Below are 6,390 nucleotides of genomic sequence, written 5' to 3' on the forward strand. Positions count from 1 at the left end.
AAAACCAATGTCTTTGGGAGTTATGTAGATTAGGTTAAACTGAGGATGTGGAGAGCTAATGTTGTCCCTGTTCTCTTAACATGTGTTGGTGAAGAAAACCAATGTCTTTGGGAGTTATGTAGATTAGGTTAAACTGAGGATGTGGAAAGCTAATGTTGTCCCTGTTCTTTGTCCATGTGTTGATGAAGAAAACCAATGTCTTTGGAAGTTATGTAGATTAGGTTAAACTGAGGATGTGGAGAGCTAATGTTGTCCCTGTTCTCTGTCCATGTGTTGGTGAAGAAAACCAATGTCTTTGGAAGTTATGTAGATTAGGTTAAACTGAGGATGTGGAAAGCTAATATTGTCCCTGTTCTCTGTCCATGTGTTGGTGAAGAAAACCAATGTCTTTGGAAGTTATGTAGATTAGGTTAAACTAAGGATGTGGAGAGCTAATGTTGTCCCTGTTCACTCTCCACATGTGGGTGTACTGGAAGAAGGTCAAAACATCTTGGCAGTAATACAAGTTAAACTGAGGATGTTGAGTAAGAAAGAACATTATACCTGCTCTGTGTGCATGCATATGTGTAGTGGAGAAAGCCAAAACCCTTGGTAATTTTGTAGGTATGTTAAACCGATGGATGTGGAGAGATAATTGATATTAACTTTTGATCGGAAAAAGCTACCTACTTAAAGTGAATTTAAAAGTCAGTCTGATAATGAGTATAGCTAATTACATATGCTTTTCTTATGCTCTTATTATAAAGATTGGAATTCATTGTTTCATCAGTTTGAGTATCCTCACTGTTAATGCAAAACTCAATAACATCACATGAGGATTGATCAGTTTAGGACATTCAGGTTATCTCTAAGTCCATATACTAAACTGACAATGCAAAACAATCTCTATAATAAACTTTATCCCCATTCACTTCCCACACTGTTGTACTTTAAATAAAAAAAGACAAAATCAGTGTCAATTATGAAGGTTAGGTTAAGTCAAGAATGTTGAGAGATAATGTTGTCCATGTTAATTTCCCTTGTGTAAGTGTACTGTTATGAAAGCCAAAATCAGTGTCAATTATGAAGGTTAGGTTAAGTCAAGAATGTTGAGAGATAATGTTGTCCATGTTAATTTCCCTTGTGTAAGTGTACTGTTATGAAAGTCAAAACCAGTGTCAATTATGAAGGTTAGGTTAAGTCAAGAATGTTGAGAGATAATGTTGTTCATGTTAATTTCCCTTGTGTAAGTGTACTGTTATGAAAGTCAAAATCAGTGTCAGTTATGAAGGTTAGGTTAAGTTCAGAATGTTGAGAGGTAATGTTGTCCATGTTAATTTCCCTTGTGTAAGTGTACTGTTATGAAAGTCAAAACCAGTGTCAATTATGAAGGTTAGGTTAAGTCAAGAATGTTGAGAGGTAATGTTGTCCATGTTAATTTAGGTGTGCTTCTTGGAAACAAAACTGACTTAAAAGAGAGACGAAAAGTTTATCCTAAGGTTGCGTTGGAGTTTGCAAAGAAAAATGGACTTCAATACTTTGAATGTTCTGCTGTAAGTTCTGGTACTAGTTATATTCAATAATTCCATCATATTGATTATATGCATTAAAACCAATTTTTGTAATGTTAGTAGCTATGATAGATTTTGTTTTGTCAGATATAACATTCATTTACAATGATTCAACTAATACTTTTTAAGAATTGTGAAGTTATTCATAATAGATGTTTTTTTTAAGATTACTCTCTCCATCTAGAACCTGTATATTGTTACGTATCTGCTTGTTTGTTTGTTTCCGGGGATCTTCAGCGATACAAGTCCTTTCTTGATTAAACCAGTTTATTCTTCCTTGATACAAACTTTCAGTACACAGTAGTTCCACACTCAGGACGTTTCTCGTCACTTTAAACTTAAATTTTTTTATAAGAAGTTATCGAGATTGTGAATCGCTGTGATTTATAGCGTGTATTATATTATTTTTGTTTTCAAAACGATTGTTTAAAATTACATGTCATGGTATTACTTGTAATCATCCCTTTTCAATGTAAAACTTTAATTTTCTTCGTTATAAATAATATTACCCTGTCTTATCTCCTTTTTCCAGCACTGTATTTTTACCCTCCAATAACGCAACGATAACTTTTTGGACATATAACGCTGAGGGTAAGATTTTGATACCCCTGATGAGAGAGCCCAGATAGCTCATTATGCAGTTTTTTGGTTTATAACAAACAAATAAAAACAATAAGATTCTGAGTTTGTCGTAATGATGTATAATATTTAATTGAATCAACGTTATTTTTGGTCATTCTATATTAACGACATTAAGAAAGGCGTCGCCCGAAACGACGTGTTTTTAAGTTGTACAAATATTTCAACATGTCATTTGCATCATAGCACCGATTTATTATTCAAATTCTAAATCAAACAATTACCCCCTGCGGCCCAACTTTTAATACATAACCACAAATAATATTAAACAAATATTTATTCATATTTCAACTTGTATCAGGAAACTTTGGTGAAAGTACACCAGTCAAAAGAAGCGATCCGACAAAACCAAAACCTACGCTTCAGAGAGTTGGCGCAGCTTATAATAGGGCTTAACAAATTGGGTTTGTTCTTACTGTACTTGAGAAACGTTAGTGCTAGGAAGCGTGGGCATTTTGTTTCCATCCATGTTGCATGATGACATTTAGAGCTTGAGTGTTATCATACAAGGTAAGGTCATTTTGTGAGATTCAGTGTTGTATTGTTACAACATAGTCGTCCTGATAAACTGAAGTATGCGACGAAAGATTTGGTAGAGGGAATAAAAATGATCCGCCATTAACGTATCATTCTTACAGTATTAGGCTAATCATCACGTACTTTTCTCACTGGAACTTAGTAAGCTTTAGAATTATAATAAGTTTGACTGATATTTTTCATAACACTTTCCCACCTGAAAAGCTGACATATTTTGATTACTTACACAAGTAGGTACGTTGTGGCTTACTTTTCAAAGAAACAGACTTAATAGTTGTTTTACTTCTCAAACAAACAGTGTCAACAGCTTGAGAAACTTTAAGTTTCAATTTTATTAGTGTAATAGATGGTTAAGACCTAATGGTTAATGTGCTGTCCTGTAGATCTCAAGGTCCAAGGTTTGAGCCCACGATGTGCCACTGAACACGCCCCTCACATTCAGCGAGGTATAAAAATGACAATCTGTCCTACCATTCAGCTAAGAGTAGCTATGTAGACGGTGAGTGATGTTGGCTGGTTTCCCTCACTCTAGTCAGTAGTTCAAAAGTAGTGTAGGCTTTACCTGAAACTTAAAGTCTGTAAACCTGATCGTATAACACAAGTGTCGTATAAGGTGCCATTTAGGGTGAAAATACCAAATCTTTATTTACTATAGAGATCTCACTTGTTTAACGTTTATTTGTTCTATAACTAGTTAGTTTAAGGACGTAAAGATACTTTACATCACTGCAGTTTACATTCCATTCAAAAGCCTCGTTTCTAATCATACAAGAGTATCTAAATAACGCACATATTGGCAATTCTTATCTGAAAGGAACTTTTTTATTTATTTTTTGCATGTCATTTGTATAGTATGTTTTTTTTTCTATCAGTCAAGCCTAACTTAGATTATGCTTTTCACGCTTGATTTATACTTAAAAAACAACAACAAATCCAGTAATCAAAAAGGGCATGAACGCCATATTAGAAAATTCCACAAGAATTCCGCGTCGTGGTGTGTTTTCATATGACTGTCTTCAGTACTCCAAGAAGCTATATTGATAGCTAACTTGTTAATCATCTCTGTGGAGACTTGTAACAGCTAACGAGTAAATTCCTGAATGTCAGATACAGGCGAAATGAAAGATACTTCGATGAAATGATTCTAACGAGAGCGGTAATTTTGGGAATCCTGCACTTCATCAAGTAGGCTTAGCTGTTCCTTAAATAACTCGAATTGTCTCATAAGGGAGGGTACAGTCTTCTTATTTTAGAGTTTACTGGTCATTAGTCCGTGACGTACACGTTTCAAATCTCACGAGAACGTAATTGTTTATTTCCTTCACTTTTCTATGTTCGACAAATGGATCTTCTACGTGTATTATATTCTGTATTCGTTTTCAGATAATAATTAAAGAATTAAATATTTTATTCTTCATTGTCACGATATGAAAATTGGTGGATTATTAAAGGTCGGGTGTGTATGTCGAGCTGCAGATCACACAGTCCAAGGTTTGAGACATTATGTCGTTGAATATGCTCTGTACTTTCGACTGTGGGCGCTTTTCTAAAGTGATAGTCAGTACGTTTCAACAACGCACTTGTGACGACAGTTGTTTCTGGCTGTCTGCTCTCCTTCTGGCAGTAGTTATAATTGAAGGACAACTATGTTTAAATCCCAGGTTCTCAATCCTGGAATTTAGCCCATACGAACATATGGTGCATCACAGGTTGAAAATTCGAATTGCGAATTTAAGTAATAATAATAATATTATTATTAATCGAGAAATTTATCATATTATTGAGTAACTTAACTTTGTAAATACAAGTCAGTTGTTGATTTTCTATTGAAAGTAAGGCTTCTACGATAAAAGTGTAGTCAGAGTTGATGCACAATATCAGTCTCTGAAATAATGTATTTAAATTGAGTCATGGATTTTTATTATTTCGTGTATGATACAGTATTTTTAAACATTACACATAAACCTTGAACAAGTTTCCTGTCAAAGGATACTGTCGCTGTGATGGGGTTATCACAGCTAAATCATGTGTTCGATGTAAAAATGAAGGTCAAAGTTAAAGCAGACGATTAACATAAAACTCATATTGATGCTACAGTATACCAGAGCTCTTGATGTTGTACATGATATCAGAGTTGCTGTATTTACATCGTTTGTTACTGATATGTGTATAATAATTATAAATTACAAATATTGCTAGTAGGCATTACCATATAATTTAGTTGTTTAATATAACTACAGTGATATTAACTACATAATTGAAAATTCACTGAGAACTAGAGTTCATCGAAAGTATTCTGCCAAGTCCCTTTACTACTGTTTGCAAGCACGATAGGCTTAGTTACACGTATTACTGATGAACGTCTTTAGCTGTGATAAGCCTAATCATGATCGTGTTGAAGTACATTATTCGTGTTGAATACTCCTACGAACTGAAATTTCAGAAATGATGCTTTATACATAAATAGATCTTCGAAAGTACACGCAGGACTGCTATTTTTACACATTTAATATATTTTTATTTCTCAAAATGTCTGTGACGTTTCTGTAAATACAAAATAAATTCAGCTAAAGAAGTCGGTTCATACGAGATTTGATAATTTTAGATAAAATATACAAGTATATATATTGTTACGTCTCTGCTCGTTTGTTAATTTCCTGTATAAATTCTTTCCAGGAAATTCAGCGATACAAGTCCTTTCTTAATTAAAACTAGTAGTTAAAATTAATACACAGAATTTCCACAGTCACTTTAAACTTAACAACTTTTATAACACACGCCATAAATCACAGTGATTGACACACTTTACTTACGGTGCCTATTGTTTGCTTGACTTAATTATCTATCTCTTTAATCTATCTGCAAATCTCTCTATCGCTGGCTTTATTTGCCAGGCTTGTATACTAGAAAAGAGGGTGCCTGGAAAACACTCGGAAATTCGCGGGGTTCCTCGATAGTTCATGATCCTTCTAGAAACTCCAGCGCGCATGTTCCCAGCGTCGCTTGACTTCCGCTGTCGTAAAAATATATAATCTAATCAAAATTATATAAATATATATATTAAAAAAGTGTTCAATTTGTGATATTTTATAAAAGGTTGTATGTTTATAATATCCATTTTATCCATTGTAGTCCTTAGATGAAAGTTCATGTATTTCAAAATATTCATTATTATAATAATATTGTTACGACAGCGGAAGTCACGTGACGCTGCTGGCGCGCTTGGCGCTGGTAGCGTGCGTGATGAGTTTCTCGAATTATCGGGGAAGTCCGAGTTTGTTCGAGATGCCCTCTTTGTTAGTATATAAGCTTGAAGCGAAAGTCAGCGGGAATGAATGAAGAGAGAGCAGTAGCTACTTTGAGTTTCGTGTAATTTGTGATTCTGTTAATTTAGAGCTAGTGAGCCATAAAGTGTGTATTTTGCACTCGTCGTGAGCTCCTAACACACTCTGACGTGATTTAAGTGATTTTAAATTCACCTATCTGTATATTGTTGTAATGAAAAAATCTTTATTAATATGCGATTGAAATAATGACTGCTGTGGTAATATAATACTTATGTACCACAGAGTTTCTTTACAATATCAGTCTGAAATAATGACTTCTGTGGTAATATTATAGTTACGTACCACACCGTTTCTTCACAATATCAATCTGAAATAAT

At 34.0% G+C, this 6,390-nt stretch overlaps 1 protein-coding gene across 3 annotated transcripts in view; it reads left to right on the top strand.

Annotated features, from left to right (window-relative positions):
• Nucleotides 1–2,628: 2,628 nt before the first annotated feature.
• Nucleotides 2,629–6,390, top strand: part of LOC106463857 (zwei Ig domain protein zig-4-like) — an 82,888-nt gene continuing 79,126 nt past the window's right edge. For all 3 annotated transcript variants that reach the window (XM_022391475.1, XM_022391474.1, XM_022391476.1), the window contains exon 1: nucleotides 2,629–2,699. The gene's annotated coding sequence lies outside the window, so the exon portion shown is untranslated. The remainder of the gene's footprint in view (nucleotides 2,700–6,390) is intronic.

This window comes from Limulus polyphemus, unplaced genomic scaffold, assembly GCF_000517525.1.
Source record: "Limulus polyphemus unplaced genomic scaffold, Limulus_polyphemus-2.1.2 Scaffold1504, whole genome shotgun sequence".
Taxonomy (NCBI): Eukaryota; Metazoa; Arthropoda; class Merostomata; order Xiphosura; family Limulidae; genus Limulus; species Limulus polyphemus.